The 22,922-nt window shown below is 38.0% G+C and overlaps 1 protein-coding gene across 1 annotated transcript in view; it reads right to left on the reverse strand.

The window, feature by feature from the left end:
- LOC131435482 (serine-rich adhesin for platelets) overlaps positions 1–22,922 on the reverse strand; it is a 549,621-nt gene that overhangs the window by 469,670 nt on the left and 57,029 nt on the right. The window lies entirely within an intron of this gene.

Raw genomic sequence — 22,922 nt, forward strand, 5'->3', positions numbered from 1 at the left:
ATAACACCACGAATGAAAGCGAGGAATACTCCAACCGCTGGATATTCGATTTCGCTAAAAAAGTATGCCCAGACTCTGTTCCGGAACAGAAGATCACCCGCGCCGCGACACCAAATACAAACGAATCACCGTTTTCGATGGTAGAGCTCTCACTTGCACTTTTGTCATGTAACAATAAAGCCCCGGGATTAGACAGAATAAAATTCAACTTGTTGAAAAATCTGCCTGACCCCGCCAAAAGGCGCTTGCTGAATTTATTCAACAAGTTCCTCACGGGTAATATTGTCCCACACGACTGGAGACAAGTCAGAGTTATCGCCATTCAAAAACCAGGGAAACCAGCCTCCGATCACAATTCGTATCGGCCGATTCCTATGCTTTCCTGTATCCGGAAATTGTTCGAAAAAATGATTCTGTTTCGTCTAGACAATTGGGTCGAAACTAATGGTTTACTTTCAGATACACAATTTGGTTTCCGCAGGGGCAAAGGAACGAACGATTGTCTTGCGTTGCTCTCAACAGAAATTCAAATGGCATTTGCTCGTAAAGAACAAATGGCGTCAGTTTTCCTAGACATTAAGGGGGCTTTTGACTCAGTTTCTATAAATATCCTTTCTGAGAAGTTGCATCAGCATGGTCTTTCGCCAGTTTTGAACAACTTTTTACATAATCTATTGTCTAAGAAACACATGTACTTTGCGCATGGTGATTTGTCGACAATACGATTCAGCTACATGGGTCTTCCTCAGGGCTCATGCTTAAGCCCCCTTTTATACAATTTTTACGTAAGTAATATCGATGAATGTATCAACACATCTTGCACGCTAAGACAACTTGCCGACGACAGCGTTGTGTCTATTATAGGACCCAAAGCTGCCGATCTCCAAGAACCATTGCAAGATACCCTCGACAACTTGTCAACATGGGCTCTTCAAATGGGTATCGAGTTCTCTACGGAGAAAACTGAGCTGGTTGTATTTTCGAGGAAGCGAGAACCAGCACAATTACAGCTTCAACTAGGGGGTGAAACCATAGCTCAGGCCTTCACATTTAAATATCTCGGGGTCTGGTTCGACTCCAAAGGCACCTGGGGATGTCACGTTAGGTATCTGAAACAAAAATGCCAGCAGAGAATCAACTTTCTTCGTACAATAACCGGATCATGGTGGGGTGCCCACCCAGGAGACCTGATCAGGTTGTATTAAACAACGATATTGTCCGTGATGGAATACGGATGCTTCTGCTTCCGATCAGTGGCGAACACTCATTTCATCAAGCTGGAAAGAATTCAGTATCGTTGTTTGTGTATTTCCTTGGGTTGCATGCAATCGACTCATACGATGAGCCTCGAAGTGCTGGCGGGCGTTCTTCCACTGAAAAACCGGTTCTGGGATCTCTCATATCGTTTGCTCATTCGATGCGACATTTTGAATCCTCTGGTGATTGAAAACTTCGAAAGGTTAGTTGAGCTTAACTCTCAAACCCGTTTTATGTCCTTGTATTTTGATTGCATGGCTCAGAATATTAATCCTTCTTCGTTTGTTTCCAACCGTGCTCATTTCTTGGATACTTCTGATTCTACTGTGTTTTTCGACACATCCATGAGAGAAGAAATTCGTGGAATTCCGGATCACGTGCGCCCTCAAGTGGCCCCAAATATTTTTTATAATAAATTTAGAACAGTCAACTGTGAAAAGGTGTTTTACACTGACGGATCAAACATCAACGAGTCCACAGGCTTCGGCATCTTCAATCAAAACATCACCGCTTCTAACAAACTCAGTGATCCGGCTTCAGTTTACGTCGCAGAATTAGCTGCTATTCAGTACACCCTCGAGATCATTGAAACCATGCCCAAAGACCATTACTTCATTGTCACGGACAGTCTAAGTTCAATAGAAGCTCTCCGGGCAATGAAGCCAGGAAAGTATCCCCCATATTTCCTGGGGAAAATACGGGAACACTTGCGAACTTTATCTGAACGGTCTTATTTAATATCGTTAGTCTGGGTCCCTTCGCATTGTTCCATTCCAGGCAATGAAAAGGCAGACTCATTGGCTAAGGTGGGCGCATTAGAAGGTGATATTTATGAAAGACCAATCTGCTTCAATGAATTTTTCAGTATCTCTCGTCAGAAAACTCTCGAAAGTTGGCAAACTTCATGGAGCAATGGCGAACTGGGACGATGGCTACATTCCATTATCCCTAGGGTATCGACGAAACCTTGGTTCAGGGGGATGAACGTGAGTCGCGATTTCATTCGTGTTATGTCGCGGCTCATGTCAAATCACTACACATTCAACGCACATCTCCGGCGTGTTGGGCTTGCGGAGAGCGGTCTCTGCACCTGTGGCGACGGTTATCAGGACATCGAGCATGTCGTGTGGTCGTGCGTAGAGTATCGTGACGCCAGGTCGAAGCTACTGGAATCCCTCAGGGCCCGAGGTAGACCGCCTGAGGTGCCGGTTCGGGATGTGTTGGCGAGTCGGGATAGTTCATATATGCTTCTCATATACCAGTACCTTAAACACATTGATATACAAGTGTAATGTGTTATTCCTCGCTCAGAAAAAATAATCTCCACCTACAGGTTCGACACTAACATCCGCCCGATTCTCTCGATCCCCGTCCCTGTCCACCATCTTCATTGGAATTAACAAGATCTTTTTTTTTGTCACTAACTTTTTCGTTCCCCTTTCCCTGTTTTTTCACCATCTCGATGGCAACTAATTAGATCTCTGTCGTTTTCAAACATTTTGTTCCCACACCCCTTTTTTACCCCGTTTCCCACAATATTTACTTCTTTTTTTTTCATTCTCTTCCGTAACATCACCATCACCGGAAGACCGCTCCAGTCAATGACCAGCATGCGGGTCACCCGCCGGGCCTTCGTAGCCTGGGGGTGTTTCCCGCGGACCCACACGGACCGAAGGATGCGGCCAACATGGATATTCGCCATTTGGAAGACCCTCACCCAATATTCAATTCACCTCGCCTGCTGAAAGCTGAATTGTCGAGAATCCGCTACCCCGATACTACATTACATAATGATACTATTCTAGTTTTAAGTTAGTCGTAATTAGGATTAGTAAATACCCTTGGCATCTTAGAGCTTAAGCAGTGTGCCTTAATATTATAATATATTATTGAATAAAAAAAAATGAAGGAAAAATTCTGTATCCCAGAACAAATGTGTCATAAATATACCTTAAAACCACAAAATTTGATATAAGTGAAACAGTCATCCGATTAACACTCACACACAAAACTAATTCAATAATTCAGACAGGCATTGATTATATCTGTCATAAATCAGCTACTGGGAATACACTTCAAACTGCAAAAACTTGTAGTTTCTATATTATCGATCATCGGAGCTGGGCAATCAAGCTAAGTTTTGAGTTGTCTCTTTTCACTGTATATTCATTCTGTGCGCAAAACATGTCTGTCACCTCATCGTTGTACGCGTACAGCGTTGTACAGAAATCATTGTACGGAAATCACATGTCTGTCAATGGTATAAGGGAAAACCCCAAGATATTCCGTTCACGACTGCATTGTTTAACCTCCTGCAGCCATTCAGTCATCGGCACGGAAATACACCTTGACTTAGGAGTTCCTATTTTTGTGGCCTTTTACGACATGGAACAGGAAACCAGTGGATCAATTCTTGGTAGAAAATAATTCCGCCTTAGTGTCAGTAGGATCCATAGTACTAGCCATCCAATGATTCTGTACACTAAGAATCGGCTGCGAAGTCTGTTGAAACAGTAAGGACAAATTCCACAAAAGGAATGTAATGCCAAGACTTTGCTTTGTTTTGACAGATCAAGCGTGAGCGGTGTCTTGTGTCATTGTCAAACTTGTTCAGTTTGGTCTATAATTTAACCATGAATATGCGCTGCAAAGTTGGAGAAAGATTCAATTTTTTTTCGAAAATTTATTCTGTAGTAAAGACCAGCCAGAAGCATAGCAAAATGCATCACGAAAAAGTCGCTGTTTGGTGTGGATTATGGGCTGGTGGCATTATTCGTGCAATACCGGATAGAGTGTGCCAAAATTTTCCCTTGAGCATTGGCCATCTGAAGCGAAGCAGCGGCCAACATTTGCATGAAATCACCTTGAAACATAAAATTATATTGATTGTCGTGCCATCGTACTTCTTGGGGGACTTAAAATCCTACTTTAACCTTTAGCAGTACTCGACCACGAAGGTTTTCTCCCGACTTCAACCTGAGTTCTGCCATTTCAATCATCGAATTTCATATGAGTTCGATTAGTTCGTTCTCTGTTCGCTTTTACGGGGGATTTATTTTCTTAACTCAGTAAGATTTCGGTATTCCGTCATACGAAGGCTACTAGACTTGCATTGGAGCAGCCGTCTGATATAGTCAGTCGGAATATTTTGAGTCGCCTCTAAAATTCAGAACGATCAGAATCATTTTCCCCTTTACCGTCGATATGAATCGCATGGAAAAATTAATGAACAATAAATGAAATGAAAAGCAGTTACTAGAGTAGAATAAAGAAATTACAGATAAGTTGAAACAATGTTACAACATCTTTCAAGTACTGTTTCAACTATATGTCTTCTGTGTCGATTGCATATTCTCGGTTCTCGGTTGTACTCAAGAAAACTCAATGAAAAAGAAATATTTTGTTTAAGAAAAAAATCGTTTAATTTTCTTCTACCATGGTTGAGGCGTTCGTTGGATCGCGGTATATTCCAAAAGCGAGAACCTAAAACATATGCCATTTGTACTGTGAGTGTGCTACAACCGCTCTCCCGTGGCAGACACACATGACCCCATGTAATCTTAGATTCCGCACAAAACGGTTCGTATCTCGCCACAAAGGATCACAATAAATAAGCAGTGCAGAAGAGGGCAAATATTGCAGCCCAATTACCAGAAGATTATGTTGTAGCTAGGAGACTCCGGTATGCGAACTCAAATTTCCCAATTAATGTTTCGCAAAGCCTCGAACCATCACGGTGCGCAGGGAACCGGGCGGTCCTCCCGCACCATGCCGTGGACCACGGAGCTGAGCGGGCAAACGTACGCAAAGGGCATCACACGGAAAAATGCACCAGCCACAAATCATCCAACGCTGCACGAGACCTCCGAGTGCCCCCAGTGCTAGATTGTAGCAAGAGTTTTTGGCGGAAAAAAAGTCGTTCAGGTATCGTGGCTCAAAGCAAATGCCAGCCAGCTCGGCCGGTCGTGGCCGCATGCGGTAAAAGTTGTACTGTGCGTGCGCGTGTACATGGAGAATGCACAAATATGCATTAAAATTAATTGCAAGGATATTTCTCCGCAATGTATCATGTGCGATCGTTGAAACTTCGCCAAACAGGGTTGAACTCACTGAGGTGCTGTTGAGATGATGTCGTCTATCTGTCTTCGCGGCGTACAGAAGACTTTGAACATAACAAAGAATTTACGTTTTACGTTTCGTTTACGACTCACCAGTGTGTTCACAGTTTATGTTAACCTGTCAATGCCATCTCGCAGCAACAACCTAACATAACCTACTTATACACTGATCAGTCGAAGGTGGGACGTAAAATAAATAAAATTAAACCATTTACCGAACGCCTAGAAAAATATCACAGAAATTTTGTCTAGTTTCAATATTTACTTGATTAATTTAAGGCTTTCAAAAAAAGTTATCAAAGAAAATATTGAAATGTTATAAATAATATTAAAAATATAGTTTTTCTGCGGAAAAAAGTATTCACTAAACACCATGACCATGTGCAAAGTCAACAAGAATCCAAACCCAAACGAAATAAAAAAAAACTTTTCAACTAGCAGTTTTGAGGCAAACTGTTCGTCGACGTTCTGTACCACATATATTACATTTTGGATTGATGGTTTAATGGAGTACTTTTCTCACGTTTCAGCTCAAGCCCGTGCTTCTCATTTCTGTATCTAGAAATCGTATCCATACAGCTCAGACTATAACGACTCTTCGCCAGTCATTCAAGGATACTGGGTGCTTCACCCTCCATTTGATCGGTCCGCCTCACCTGTCCAATTTGAGCAGATCTAGTAACAGGACTCCATGCAGTGGTCCGTGGTCATAAGTGAATAAACACATGACCTCATCAACCACCTCGATATCGTCACCATGTGTCATTGTTAAAGTAGTAGAAAAGTGTTATATTATTATATAGTATATCCTCTCATATATTTTGTTTCAACAGATTTTCAGTCAGTCCGATACCAGTTTGATCCATCGGTCTTTATGGGTCTAAGCCGTTTGACTTTAACTGTTGAGCAAATTCCGGGCAACTTGGCTATTCATACTATTTGATACAGAACGTTTTGCCCTAAAACTGACAGCTGAAGAGTTTTGAACTGAAGAGTTTGACGTAAATTCAAGCATGTTTTAATTATAAAAATAGGTATAGAATTCGCTCAAATTTTATAAAAAATTTTCCGAGGTCCGGAGGACCGAGTATCATATACCAATCGACTCAGCTCGACGAACTGAGCAAATGTCCGTGTGTGTATGTGTGTTGTCAACGAAGAGGTCGAGACCTCAGAGATGACTGGACCGATTTTGATCAAACTAGTCACAAGTGAAAAGTTTCCACCGTCATCCTATTGAATGGTTTTGAGATCGGTTGTTTACTTTTTGAGTGTATACGAAGTTTTAAGTCAAAATTTTCAGTTTTTTGAAAAAATATCTGTCACAATTGACTTGAAAACAGAATATGTCTAAGACTTACATTACGCATGGTAATAGCTATCCAACAAGCCAGAGATTGTTAAAATCCGTCCAGTTTGAAAGAAGATATCGATATTCTTATGTTAAAGACTTTTTACCCTATTCCAGTAGTACAAGTTTCACGATTTTCAATACTGTTGTATTTCATGACGTTTCGATTTTAGCACGGTTCGTTTTTGGCAACATAATCGTTCGAACATGACATATGTATTAGAAAGATGATGGTACTTTCAAATTCAAAACAATTTCATATTTATATTGCTTGCAACAATAATTGCTGAAAGAACACAACTTCTTACACCCTTATACCGTTCGAAGAAGTTCTTCGAGATAAGCAAATTTGTGTGTGAAAAATAATTAATCAATTATTTTCGGAGATGACTTAATTGATTTCTACAAACTTAGACTCATATGAACAGTCCTACGCTTCCATATAAGGTTTTTGAATTTCATTTGGATCCGACTTCTAGCTCCGGAACTACATTTTGCTCATAGATGACTGAACCGAATTCGTCCATCTAATATTCAAATTAATGATCTTAAAATCCCATAAAAACTGCTTGTTATAAATATAAAAAAATAGGTATATAATTCGCTCAAACTTTAGAAAAATTTTCCGCGGCCCGGAGGGCCGAGTGTCAATCGCTTCAGCACGACGAACTGAGCAAATGTCCGTGTGTGTATGTGTGTGGGTCTTTATGTGTGTTGTCAACAAAGAGGTCGAGGGATCAGGGTCATTTCGCCGAAATAGTCATTTCGACGAAAGCCGTTTCGCCGAAAGGGTTATTTAGCCGAATGACATTTCGCCGAATGGGTCACTTCGCCGAATGCCATTTCGCCGAATACCATTTCGCCGAATGCCATTTCGCCGAAAGCCATTTCGCCGAAAGGGTCATTTCGCCGAATCCTGAAATCGTCTTGAAATCGTAATTAGAATTGATTTAAATTAAATACAAACGAAAGATGATAGCGTTAACGCCCGTTTTGTTAACTTACCATTGTACTTCTTGAATAATGATTGATTGTTGTACTCTTGAATAAAGATTGATTCATGAACCTCAGAAGTAGTTCCCAAGAAAATTTGTTAACTATTAGCTAGTAAGCATCAAAGCAATTGCATAGGTGTATCTACCAAGCAAATGTAGGTGGTATTGCGGTTACAGGTTTGTATGCAAGAGGCCGCCGCTTCCGACGGCGGGTCGGCGGCCTACTCAGCTAGCTTATCTTGGCTTCGGTTATGTGGCTGCGCCACATTAGTTCTACAGGAGACATAACATGCAGGAGATATGACCCTTACGGCAAAATTACCCTTTCGGCGAAATGACCCTTTCGGCGAAACGACTGTCGGCGAAATGACCTATTCGGCGAAATGACCTATTCGGCGAAATGGCGAATCTCAATAAATTTTACACCCTCGAATTTTGTGAAGTTCGTAGATTGATTCAAAAATTTTGTAGGAGACAATTGGTAAAGGAATTCCATTAAAAATTTGATTTTTCTCGTTCCAGGTTTTTTTCTCGCACCCTATCTGCTTCCATATTTTCTTTCCTTTGGCATCAACGTCACATATAAAACATTGAAAACTTAAAGTTTACCGAGTCATAACTTTGTTGTTAGTCAACCAACATGAAATGTACATGAAATTTCCGAAATCGAAAAAAAAATTTGATTCCAAAAGGCTTAGAATTGTATGAAACATCGAGATTTAGTGTCATCTCGAAACAATTTTTTTTTGAAAAAATCGACTTTATGGGAAAAATATCAAGATTTTTCGTCCCAGAAAGTTGATTTTTCCAAAAAAATATTTTTTTGAGATGACACTAAATCTCGACGTTTCATGCAGTTATAAGAGTTTCAGCATCAAAAAAAAATTCGATTTTGGAAATTTCGTGTACTCCCCCCTATGGTGCTTTTTCAAGATAAAAAATTTTCAAACCTTAACCGCCGGGCAGCACCCCTTAAGCATGTCCGATTTAGGTCAAATTTTGCATGAAGGCTTTTTTCGAGGTGCTTAAACTTTTGAGCAATAGAGATTAACGAAATTAAAGGTGATCCAAAAATATTGGCACCCTTATATGTATAAGAGCGGTGAAAATCAACGTGTTTTGTCAGTTACGTCACTTATACCATCATATCTCTGGAACCAAAAGTCACAGCCACTTGATCAATGGGCCAATAGTAGCTTTCAAACGAGCCCAAGTTTGTTAAAATCGGTTCAGCCATCTCTGAGAAAATTGAGCGCGTATAAATACATAGCGTTTTGTCGGTTATGTCACTTATACAATCATATCTCCGGAACCAAAAGTCACTGCCATTTGATGTTCGAACTTGATCAATAGCCCGACAGTACCTTTCAAACGAGCATAGGTTTGGTAAAATCGGTTCAGCCATTTCTGAGAAAACTGAGTGCGTTCAAATATCTTCGAAAATTGCACACATACACACAGACATTTTTCGATCTCGTCGAACTGAGTCGAATGGTATATAACACTATGGGTCTCCAAGGCTCCGTTCGAAAGTCGGGTTTTCCTGCAATTCTAATACCTTTCTATAGAGAAAGGCAGAACGTAGTCTTCAAACAAATTTGTTTGATTTTTTAAAAACATGAAAGCTAGTGCATGAACAGAATTAAACAGTTCTCAGATCGGTTAGGCCATCTTTCTCAGTGAAGTGATTTTCACTATTTCAGGTACTTATGAAACTGGAATCGCCCCGAATATTGGCTTTGCAGCAGCCTTTGCGATTAGCACCAACCAACCAATCTATTTTCAGCTCACAGTTGTCTTCATCTCGAAAAACAACCTCTCCGTTCGAATGCTTTTTGCTGAATGAAACCCTGCATTTATGTATATGTATATGAAATTCATACTATATAGGGTAATACTTTTTAACCAAAAACATAAAACCAATTCCTGCTCTCAAGGAAGGAAATCAAATACTTCTTACAAATGGCGAAAAAGCTCAAAAACTTGCTCAGCAGTTCGAGAGTGTCCACAATTTTAATTTGAACGTTGTGAGTTCTATTGAAAATGAAGTCTCACTGAAATATGAGCATATTTCAACCCAAGTGTTATCACACGATGACATTATTGAGACGAATTTTGATGAAATTAAATCAATTATTAGAAAACTTAAAAACATGAAGGCTCCTGGTAATGATGGAATTTTTAATATTCCTATTAAAAATCTTCCCGATGTTGCCTTGAGACTCCTGGTTAAAATTTTCAACAAGTGTTTTTCTTTAGCTTACTTCCCAAAAAGATGGATAAACGCTACAGTAATTCCTATCTTCAAACCTGATAAAAACCCAGCATAAACATCAAGTTATCGACCAATTAGCTTACTTTCTCCTATCAGTAAACTTTTTGAAAAAAATATCTTGTTGAGAATGATGACTCACATAAATGAGAATTCAATTTTTTTACCAGAGCAGTTTGGATTTCGTCATGAACATTCAACTACTCATCAACTTGTCAGAGTAACGAACATGATAAAATCAAATAAATCTTCTGGGTTATCCACTGGAGTTGCTCTTCTAGACATAGAAAAAGCATTCGACAGTGTTTGGCACAAAGGTTTAATAGCAAAAATGTCTGATTTCCAGTTTCCTATTTATTTGATCAAAATGATTCAAAATTATTTAACTGATCGTACTCTTCAGGTTAGCTATCAGAATTGTAAATCTGAATTGCTACCCGTACGAGCCGATGTTCCGCAGGGTTCGAGCGTAGCTCCAATCTTGTATAATATTTTCACTTCTGATCTTCCAAATCTACCCGTTGGTTGTCAGAAATCGCTATTCTGTGACGACACAAGTCTGTTAGCCACGGGTAGAAATCTAAGAGTGATCTGCAGTCGCCTACAAAGAAGTTTAAATATTTTCAGTAATTATCTGTCAAAATGGAAAATTAAACCAAATGCAGCAAAAACGCAATTAATTATCTTTCCTCATAAGCCAAGAGCTCCTTTTCTTAAACCAAACAATAATCACATTCTAAAATTGAATGGCTTGGAATTGACATGGTCTGATCAAGCTAAATACTTAGGTTTAACGTATGACAAAAAACTCACTTTCAAGGATCACATTGAAGGAATCCAGGCAAAGTGTAATAAATATATTAAATGTTTATATCCTCTTATAAACAGAAATTCTAAGCTCTGTCTAAAAAACAAATTGTTAATTTATAAACAAATTTTCAGACTAGCCATGCTTTATGCGGTACCAATTTGGTCAAGCTGTTGTTCCACCAGGAAGAAAACGCTTCAAAGGATTCAGAATAAAATTCTGAAAATGATTTTGAAGCGTCCTCCCTGGTTTAGTACAAATGAGTTACACAGACTCACAAATATAGAACCATTAGATGTAATGTCACATAATATTATAAGCAAATTCCGACAAAAATCGATGCAATCTTCAATTGAATCGATTCGCTCTCTGTATTAGTTAGTAAGTTAGTATATAAGTTCCTTTTCCCCATTACACAATACAAGTAGGTTTAGAATTTTCCCTACACAAAAATCTCAGAATTGCGGAAGCAAATAATGTCCTCATGGTAATAACCAAATCATATATATAATAGGGCTGAAAAGTCACCACTTGTGGCTGAACACCCAATTTAAATCTTAATAATTTAATTTTAACTCATATTCCAATAAATAGTTATTAAAAAAAATAAAAAAAAAACCAAAAACATAAAATATTTTTTGTGTTTGGATTTTTATCATTACTACTACCATTTTAATTAAACAGTAGGGTGCCAATATTTTGGAATCATCTTTCATTTCGTAAAACGGTAGGTGGGTGAGTGGTGCCGGCCGTCATTGGAAGTTATTTTGGAATTACCCTTGTTTGTGCTAGGGCACATAACCAATTTCATTATGTTCACGTTTCGTTTTAGCCTCGGCGGTTTATGTTGAACTGCAATTGGCATAACAGTTCAACATAAACTGCTATGCACTAACAAGTCTAAGACGAAACGTAAAGATAATGGTGAAAGTTTGATAATTTTCCATTTTGAAAAATCACAACACTCGACCAGATCTCGACGTTCGATATCGGAAATCTTAAAATTCAAAGTCCCAGAGAGTCGAAATTTTTCAAAAAAAAATTTCGACGCTCGGTGAGGAAATGCAAGAGAGTCGAAATTAATCAATACACAAGTATAGGAAAATTTAATCTTTGAGTGAATCTGGAGGAGGTAACGATTGCTTTTAAAGTCAGAGAATCTCTGTAATAGCATTATCAAATAGATTAACAACCAACGTGAGTGAACTTCATCTTCCCGAATATGCACCTGAATTAGTTTAAACACTTCAGGTTTTTCAGGCTGACGCGATTGATGCAAATGGTACAGAGTAGTCCGATGATGGCTCGATTGCAGCGTTACGATTGTGCTCAATCGGGTCGATGATCGGACCGAATTGAGTCGACAAAATCCACTGGGTTAAGATTTGCATTTGTGTTCGAATATATTTATTTGCTTAGCATGATAATTAGAACTTCTCTCGGCTACACACAGTTCCATTAGATCGCTTTCTCGAAAGCAGCACGAAGTTTAGCAGTTTTATTCATTATAATTTTCCTCAATTTGTTATAAGGAGTTAAAATTGGTAAATTGAATGAAACCAATATGCATCCTAAACCCACAATCGCAATTTAACTAGGACCCTGTAGCACCCGCCAATCAGCTTGACTGACGTGGCTGACCCCGGGTTCGGTATCACTTTTTCCCTCTCGAAACTTTAGATTTTTTTCCGTTTGCAACTCTTCCTTACAAATATCCTAGCATCATCAATAAGAACTTATTCCCTTATAAAACTCCGAAGGTCCATCCGCGGAGAGACGAAAAAGTGGCCGTAAATATTTATGCGTGCGGATTTTTTTCCCGTTCCGTTCCGTTCCTTCACGTAGTTGTTCTGTTGTAAACCGGACACTGTATCTCACTGTACATGATCTTTAATTTCTGTCTGGTTTGATACATGGTGCTGTCCCGCTCGAACATGCTGCTTTCCTGCCGATTCGACGCAGCAGCAGAAGAGGCTCGGTATGGCCCTGATGGGTCCAGACCACGACGATTAATGACGAAATTCAATTCTACATTGTAGAAATTTTCATGCTGCTTTTTTATTCGCCTATGGTTAGTTGCTTCGTAACCTGCCGCTTCTGGAGGTGAAACAGTCTGACAGAGTTATTTTTTTTTCGCTTTCAGGGGGAATGCACTGAATACCACGATGCAAAACTCGTTTTTTTTTCGAGCGCAAAAATGAGAGCTGTAATTTAAGCTGTCTCGTAGCGAAAAAACATTGTTCCTACTGCCAGTCATGGCGGTCTGGCCGTGGGAAGAATTGTTCTTTTTTGGAGGTAGTAATTTTTAACTGGTTGGTATTGTTTCAGAATAAGTTTGCCAACATGTAAATATTTGAGAAGTTTATTCATTTGCGGTGCAGCTAATTGAACACTGCCGGTACGTGTAGCAACTGTGTTCAATGAAAGAAGTGGAACTAATTGGACTTCGGGTGAGTACCGCAGTCTAGTGAAGGGTAGCCACAGGCCACTAAGTCGGTCAAACATTCCGGCACCGTCTGCGGTTCGACAAGATTAATTGGTCGGTTAAAAATTTTAATCCTGTCTTTTTTTCCCTATATTTCAATACGAGACATTTCTTCCGAAATCTCTTAATTCCATGCGATTCCACAACAATGGAACTCGCCAGATTTGTCCCTCCCACGAAAACGCCGGCACACAGACAGGGCAAAAAAAAATATACAATCAGCTCGGACATAAATCATTTTTAATTCGAACCTCGTTCGCGGATTCCACCCGCTCCGGAATCGCAACACGCCCATTCCACGTCAAATTAAGCTTCTTTTTTTAACACCCGGAGAAACGAGCAGACGGACCTCTGCTGCTCCGGAGAGCATCCAAGGGAAACTGCACCGACGGAGACACATTTCCCGGAGCCTGTGGTCATTTATCATTGATGCAGACATGGAACCCGGCTTATTAGATTCGAAATCGATTGGAAAATGCTGACAGTTTCGGTCCGGTGGACACTGGACATCTCGCCGAGTGCAGTGAAACAAGGCAGAGGCAAATTAAATTCTCTAATTTGACCGTTTTTATTGGCTTGCAGGATATAATTCACTAGACTGCGGCAGGGAGCAGAGGAAAATGCTGAGGAGAGGTTGTTTTTAATGCCAATGTTTTTTTTCTGTTTCTTGTGTTGGAGCATGTCTTACTTTCTTTTAAAATTTATTGCGACAATATAACAATTTTCCAAAGTATATCGAAGAAACTGATTTAAATTTAAAACAATAAACGTTATATTATAAACGTTAATTTCGTAAATTGCAATTATGAGAGCGTTCGAAAACCACTAGGATATAACGATTCAATAATATGTTACAGCACCGAATACCTATCGATTGTGGGAGGTCGCCTTACGTTAGACGGGCTTCTAATAGAATGCCATTCAGCCCCGTATCCAGAATTGAGGAGCCCTGAAAAAAAAAGTTAAACATCTAACTGACGATTCTTTGTGTACCTAATTCTTGGTGCGGCTGTAGTACCTCTTGCTTCTTGGAAGCGTGATATCAATTAAAAAGAACACAAAGTGCCCCTCAATTCGCGCTGGATGGAAATGGAAGTTCCTCTCCCCCTTGTAAAAGGGTGACAAGAGATCTAATATAAAAAAAAATTAAAAATCCCAAATAGGCCTGAATATACATATCTTTTAAATAAAAAAAATTAAAAAGAATTTCCGAATTGGCAGTTCATGTGAACAGTCATAAGTTTTGGATATGACTATGAAGGATTGATATAAAAGGATCGATTTTTAACTTTCTCTTTTCATATAATCCCAGAGTCCGGATACGACTTCCGGTTGCAGAGTTACTGAGGATACATAAGTGAGGATTTGAAGAGGAATAAATATATTGAAATTATTCAGTACGCTTTTCTAGGAAATTTCGTTGGTTATATGCCGACCAAATTCAATTCAAATATAGAAAACGGGAAGCACCGAATGAAGCAATCAAAAATGTTGAAATAAAACTTGCATCGATTTTTTAAAGATGGCTGACCCGATTTTAATAAAATTATATTTGAACGAAAATTCCTATAAACCAACTCCATCGAGATCTAACTTCCGGGTCTGTAAATGATGATGAGTATTGAAAATTCCAAATCGTAATTAAAAGTGACGATGCAACTCTAGAAATATCTTCTTAGTGGCGTTCAAATCTCCAAAACAGAGCTCACATAAATTTCTCAGAGATGACTTGGACGGTTTTGGATTCTTAACATTTCATAGATTTCTATTCTGTTTCATCCAAGTTCAGCTTCCGGAAAACAGGATATAGTTTAGGAATTCACCGAGTATTGTACGTAACTAGGAAACAGTCGTATTTATATACTTTATGTTTCGTCTACGACTCACTAGTGCATTACAGGTCATGTAGAACTGTTATGCCACCTAGCAGTCCAACATAAACCGCTACCAAGCTTCTGCTATTTTCGAAACATTTTTTCCCGGAACCAAAAAACAGATCCAAAAAAATCCTGAATATATTTTGGCTTTAACTTCCGGTTCCGGAATTATAGGGCAAAATATTCAAAAAAATATTAAAACAAAAACACCAACTTTTCTCGGAGATAGTTGAACCGATTTGTGTAAAATTCAACACATAAAGTCGTGGTGGTTATTTCTTTCCCCGATCATTCCTCTGAACTAAACAAGAAAATAAAGACATAATAATGCAATATCTGTTTAATGACTTATGTATTCAATGGAACTCTTAATTATTAAAAATATTCTTAGTTGCTATATTAGACAATATCTTCTCACAAACTGAGTTTCATTGAATTGTGAGATAATTATGACTTGCGTTATGAAATTACAGTGAAAAAATTAAAATCAGTTGTGGCATGGAAAAGTTTTTTTCAAAAAATTCAATTTTTTTCTTGAAGGTGTCCAACTTGAATTTTCGTATGTAGGTAGGGAAGTACAGTCATCTGTCTTGAAACAAAATTTCATACAAATCGAAAGTGCTTTTCTTTGTAGATCGACTTTAAATTTTCAAAATCGATTTTTTTCAGTGTATGAGTCGAATAAGTTTTTTTCAATATTTTTATTTAATTTTGTAAAAACCACTTATACAACACATTATTTTTGCAGAATTTGTCATTGTTCGACTACTGCCATTTGAAAAAAATGGTAAAAAAAGTTTGGTCCTTTTCAAAAAACAGTCATTTTTGAAAAAATAAAAACAAAGTAGGCAAAGTAGTTTTCTTGAGTCAAAGTCTTCATGAGCAGTAAGTTTCATCGATCCCTTCACGACCATAAGACGTGCAAGACGAAATATGTCAATACTAGACAATATTCTAGCTATTGGAGGTGCAAATTACGAGAATATTACCAGATAATCATAGCATGGTGTATAAGTTTCCTATATTGTCATGGGAAATATTTTTCCCTGTGATTTTTAGAAATAAATAAAAGAAGAGTTGAGATTATTATATCGTAATTTAATTTATTGCTTTTTTTGCTTTGATTATCAAAAAAGTAAAATAAATAGTTAGTTATGGCATTCTACGAAACGATTTCATGTACTTGTGGACGTTGCACATAACACATTTTTTTATGTGTTCTATTTTCTATACGTCATTTTGCACAAACTTTTTTAGTGCAATGAAAATGGGTAGTTCTTTTTACTTATTCGTTCAGAAACACATTTGTCGCCTTGGCGGTAAGTTTTCTTTAACATTCAGTAAAAAAAAACATTGATTTAATAGTAATTTAAGAATCTATAACGATTTTTATAGAAGGGAAACTGCGTTAAGGGGTTAAAATGTGAGAGGGGGCTGCCAACTTTGAATACGATTTAGTGCGAAATTCGTCTTATGCAACCTCAGCCTCATAATTGGGTTCTTTTGCAGTTTTGCCTTCCGAAAATGTTTTATTTAATAAAAATCTTTTTGCATAGATTTTATAAAATGTATAAAAAATGAATGTGCTAACAGTATGTAACAAAGAAATCTATCAAGGTGTCCAATTTTAGGAAAAGGGTAGTTGTTGAGATAAGACAAAAGTGAAGAACATTTGAAAAATAACGATAAAATGAATCAACGATGAACATTCTATATTAGATAAGATTAATATGGTTAAGAGTAAGAATGGGGTAAAAAAAGCAATTCAAAATAGGATAAAAAATGAAAAATGAATAAATAAAATCAATGAAGAAAAGAACCACAAGTAAAAAAGTTAGGAAATGTTATTAGAAAATTGATATTAAAAGCAAAATATGAATTCAGCAGAGAAGAAAAGGTAAAAAAATACTATAGAATATACGAGGATAAGCGAGCTAAGGGTTTGAGAAAACTTAAAAGAAATCAAAAAAGAAAAAAACTGTCGACAAAAGGGGGCAAGCAGGAAAAAAAACGGAAAACAGAAGAGGAGAAAAAAAAATATTTTGAAAAATCCTTCGATCAAAGACTAGCCATCTCAATTAAAAATCTCACACTAAAATTTGGAATTAATCGATTCATTTTATTTTTTGCTCCGATTATAGAGGTTTTAACCTTATGATCATTCACATCTTCGGGCCAGCAAAACTTTCTGACTCTATGTGCGGGGTTGGGAATCGAACTTTTTTCACGCAGAAATGCATATAAAGACTGTCCCAGAAAGTATGGACGCACTTTCGCTGTAAAAAATTCACAAGTGTTAGATATTCAAATTTTATTCGATATACTGATAATATTAGACTACAACAACAGAATATTATTCCCAACACTTGCTACTTAGCCATTGTTGACTAGCTGGCGCACCTTCTTGCGAACGTTCCGTACAAAATTTTGACACTTTTTTTCCAATCTTTTTCGAACTGTTGAATGGTTTCGGCTGCCGAGACATGTTTCCTAAGATGTGCCTTCGTTAATGCCCAAAATTCCTCAATTGGTCGAAGTTGTGGGCAATTTGGTGGATTCATGTCTTTTGGGACGAAAGTGACATTTTTGGTAGTATACCATTCTACCGTTGATTTCGAGTAGTGGCAAGAAGCAAGATCTGGTCAGAAGACAATAGGATCCTTGTGGTTTCGAATCATGGGAAGAAGTCGTTTTTGTAAACATTCCTTGATGTATATGTCGCTGTTCATTGAAGCAGTGTTGATGAAGGGTTTCGAAATCTTACCACAGCTACAAATTGCTTGCCAGACCATAGCTTTCTTAAAAAAATTTTCGACTTCAATCGATGTCTTGGACTGGTTTAACACTTGCTCTTCTCGCACCGTATAATATTGTGGTCCCGGCAAGTATTTGTAATCGAGTTTCACGTAGATTTCGTTGTCCATGATTATGCAGTTCAAGTTTCCAGCAAGAATCGTATTGTACAGCTTTCGAACCCTCGGCCTGATCGATGCTTCTTGTTTCGGACTACGATTTGATTGTTTCTGCATCTTATAGGTTCGAAGATTCAAACGTTCTTTAGCACGAATAACATTTGACTTCGAAGTGCTCACTTTTTTGGCCACATCCCGAACTGAAACCTCCTTCTTTTGCTCGAACGCCTTCAGTATACGTTTATCCAACTGAGGGTTAGCAGGACCTTTTTTTCGACCCGTTTTCGGTTTATCTTCAAAGATGTTATCCTCACCGAACTTCCATTCCAACATTTGGAACGGCTTTTTCACTTACTTCTTCCATTTATGCTATCTTTCTCAGTGACAGTCCGCGTTCTGTGCACCATTTGAAAGTCCATGCATTTCGAAACAAACTAATGAAAACGAATAAACAACTGAGCAAGTGGTTAGAGAAGAGTGTAAACAACTGGACGCAACCATAAAAATTGACAGATTCTGAACCATTGCTAAATTGCAGCGGTTTTTGGTAGCGTCCATACTTTCTGGGAAAGACTTTAACCCCCTAAAGATAAGAAGGATCAGTGATACAGACGGACAAAACTTTATTGAAAAAATGTTCTATATTTTTTAAAATGTTGGACTTACTACGACAAAAAATACTTTTCAGGACGATGGTAGATTTTCAATATACGGGGAAGTCAATCGGTAAATCATATGTTGAAGGCAGCCTGACGACAATGTAAACGAATCCGGAACGACGCGGCAGATATTACCGTTTTACGATTCTCCGTGGCAAATAAAGCAGCCCTAGCTAAATTGTTAAAATACACACATAAATTATATTTAGAATGAAATATTAACGAAAACAAAAGTTAAAATCGCAAACAACGGTTGCCGTGCACCGCAGCGAATGGAAATGCATCGCACTGCAAGGTAGCGCACTTATCTGCCTGGTCCAGTCGCGTCGATGCATCAGTTCGGCACTGCTCCACAGAACCACAGACCAATCGTGCAATCGTCGCCGATGCATTTAAACGAGATCCCCGAAGCGGTGCGCATCGTCAGCGTACTTTAAAACTGCACTGTCTGGTTGTACAGCAAACATTGTTTTATCATTAATTTTATCGCTTTTACATGGTAATTACAGTTTTATGGAAACCCACTGCTTTTTTTTCTCTCTCTCTCTCTGCGAGAATTGAGCAGATGCGATCTAGCAACGGGTTTTTGCTGCACTACTTGCTTATTCATTGAGTGCATATTTTTAACTAAATTGTAACTACTGCTCGGAAAAATAGAGAAACTTATTCTCGGTACATTTTTAAAAGCGCGAAATAGCACTCGAAGCAACCGAATATTTTACTCGTCTTATTGGAAGCAATATATTTCATATTACAAGAAATAACTCTTCTCCCATAAAAATGTCCATGATTCAAATCATTTCTCTCATAATGCCATTGACAATAGGTACGAGGGTTATTACTTATGTATTTAGACTAAAAATGAAATCAGTATTATATTTGATCGGAAATGGTTTTATTGTTTTTCAAAATATTCCCCTAGATGATCAATACACTTTTGCAAACGCTTGAAACAATTTTTATAACATTTACCCACTCTTCTTGAGGTACCCTCGAAACATGGTTTTTGTACGCTTCAACAGTTTCTTCAGCTCTCCACGCAGTTTATTCTTCACGAAATGGATAAAATGGAAGTCGTTCGGAGCCAAGTCAGGACTATACGGCGGGTTGCCCATCAATTCGACGTTTTGGCAACTGATTTTGGACGACCTTCTTTGAATTCATCGGCAAGCGAACTACGATCACGATTGAATTCGTTATACTATTTTTTCACGATTCAATTTATTCATTTTTTACAACCTACGTACTATCACACAGTATAACATGATTCGCGCAGTCCATAAATCTATTTGTCCATTTTGCAAGGGTTTCCACGTTATGTAAATCGACTTTGGTCAACCGAAATCTTACTCCTTTCGGAAGAAAACTAAAGTGTAGATATGGACAGTGAAAAATATGGGGTAAAACGAATTGAATGGTCCAGTGCATAGTGGTTCAACAGCGCAACTTTACGTTCTCAATTGATAACTCATAGGAACGTGGTTTTTGAGGTACAATATCTTCAGCAAAGTTGCTCAGAATGATAGAAATTGGCAAATTTTATTTATGTGATTAATCCCCCTAAAAGCGAGATAACAATATTATATTAGTTCATGGCCAACATAGGGGCTAAGTTACTACGACAAAGTTGTTCAGAAAGTTATTTCAAACAAATTCGATGAAGGTCCTATTCCCATAACTTGAGTGAAATTCATGATGTATTTTATGAAAAGGGTATCTTTTGTAAGAAAACACATATATTTTTAATTTATATAAGTTTTTCATGTTATACAAAGTTTTTCATCATTAAAAACTACACAACTTTCTCAAACATACTATTCTGCTATCATTTCAGTTTAATGAAATAAGGTAATGAATGAAAGGTAAACCAGTCGTGATAACTAAAATATCAATTACAATATCACGTTTATAATATAAAATCGATACACTGAAGAAGGATGTAAATAACATTCCGAAATACGTATCTGTATTATAACGTTTGATACGCTTTCGTGAAAATAGTGACTGTGAAAATAGTGACTTTGTGAGAGTGTAATGGCGTGACATAGTGGAATTAAACGGTACAACAACAGTACTATCAGTGAAAACCATTATTGATTTTATTAATATTTTGCCCCAAAATAAATGTTTAAGTTTTATATCAACCGATCATACATGGCAAGATGGGGTCATTCAGGAAAAAATGTTAAAAAAAACACTATCGCTTGTCCAAATTTTTTATTTCTTATCATTTTCTACACTGAAAAAAATGGATCCTAAAAATTTAAAGTCAAATTACAAGAAAAACGCCATTCTTTATTTCAATAAAATTTTGTCTCAACATTCTACAATTATCGGGCAACTAGCAATAGGGTATTCGGTGAAGTTTTCTCACAAATTGAGATTCATTGGAATCTTTGATGATTATGGCTTTCAGTTTAGTTTAGTTTTCGATGAAAAGACACTGTAAACATATATTTAAAAAACCTGTTTAAATCTACCTAATAGTGTAATGATGCCTTTCTCATACCTCACATATTCTGATATATAAATGTAGGGTATTCTTCAAAATAATTTTCTTTGATTCTAAAAAAACAAAAAGGTTTGTCCATACACTAGTCTAACCTACAGAGTGAAACAGTACTCAGGTTGGTTAGGCCATCTCTGAGGAACGAAAAGAGATACTTTCGAAACCGGAATCTGGGAACCGGTATAATCGAAGTTGGTTCGAGAAAAGTGACTGGGATCCAAGCTACAATCTTCGGTCATTCATAAAAAACCCAAACAAACAAGAAAGCCAAATTTATGTTTGACCGTCTACTGACAATGACTACCGATTGGATTAGTTTTGAGCAAGTTTAGAAATTATTTTACTTCTCATTTCTGGTGGTTACGGAATCAGAAACCGAGAACCGGGTTGTTTGATTGTTTGGTTGTCTATTGACAATGGCTACCGATTGGAATAGTTTCAAAGCAAGTTAAGAAATTTTTGCACGTGTTTTTTTCTCCCTTTTCAAGCGACGGTATCCAATTTTTAACACACTTCACCATATAATTTCGTAACCGTAAGTCGGATCCGGATGAAATTTAGCATTTAGGGGTTAGCCAAATTTTGTGCTAGGACACATAACCGTTTTTATTATTTTTATTATTTTTACGTTTCGTCTTTGACTCATCAGTGCAGAGCAGTTCAAATTGAACTGCTTAGTGCCAAACTCGGCACTGCACTGATGAGTCAAAGGCGAAACGTAAAAATAATAAAAACGGTTATGTGCCCTAGCACAAAATTTGGCTAACCCCTAAATGACCAAACCTGCATCGGTCAGAAATAGTCGAAAACACGTTTTCGTTCGGCACGTCAAAAAAGACATTGCACTTCGTTGCAAAACAAAGTGTTCTCATTGCCGTTTCAACCTTCCGAGCGAACGGACGTGATTTGGATTTACTGCGAAAGCATTGAAAACCAGTTGTGTGTGTGTGATAAAGTGGTCGGACGATATTGTGTGATAGACAATAGTGCTTTTTCCTCTGAGAGGTTTTTTTTTTCGCATTATATAATAGAACAGTGCCTTATTGCGAGCGGTCGATCGAAACGGTACCGTTAGCCGATTATTGTTTCGCCGATCAAGGCCAAGTGTGAGGATTATAAACAAGCGGCCATTGTGTGAGGATTATAAATAAGTGTGCCTTTTCCTCTCGGAGGTTTTTTGCACACCATCAAAGCGGCGATACGCCGATCGACGAAGTCCAGCTTGGTGTCCCACGTTGGATCTTCGTTAAGTACCTTTACGTCGTTTATTTTTATTTCTTTATTTGAACATTATATTTCCCCCCGAATCATTTGTTTTTGCGCGGAAGTAGTTCCGCTATGCCTATTTTAAATCCTGCCCCCCCCGCTCCCGATGTTCAAATGAAGACTTCCCTTGTCAGTAAAAAGTCCCGCATAAAGAGCTATCCTGATGGGCTCGCACTACCGGCCGGGCCTTACGCGGTCTATTTCCGGACCAAATCAAAGGAAAAAAAAACTGAATATTTTAAAAATATCGCGGGACCTGAATTCGCGATATAATACCATAAAAAGTATAGATAGAATACGGCCAGACAAGCTCAGGGTCCTGTTTACCAGCTCAAAACAGGCTAATGAGCTTGTTCAAAAGGATCCTTTTACGCTGGAGTACCGCGTCTACGTGCCAGCTCGTGAAGTCGAAA

The sequence above is a fragment of the Malaya genurostris genome, chromosome 3 (assembly GCF_030247185.1).
Source record: "Malaya genurostris strain Urasoe2022 chromosome 3, Malgen_1.1, whole genome shotgun sequence".
Lineage (NCBI taxonomy): Eukaryota > Metazoa > Arthropoda > Insecta > Diptera > Culicidae > Malaya > Malaya genurostris.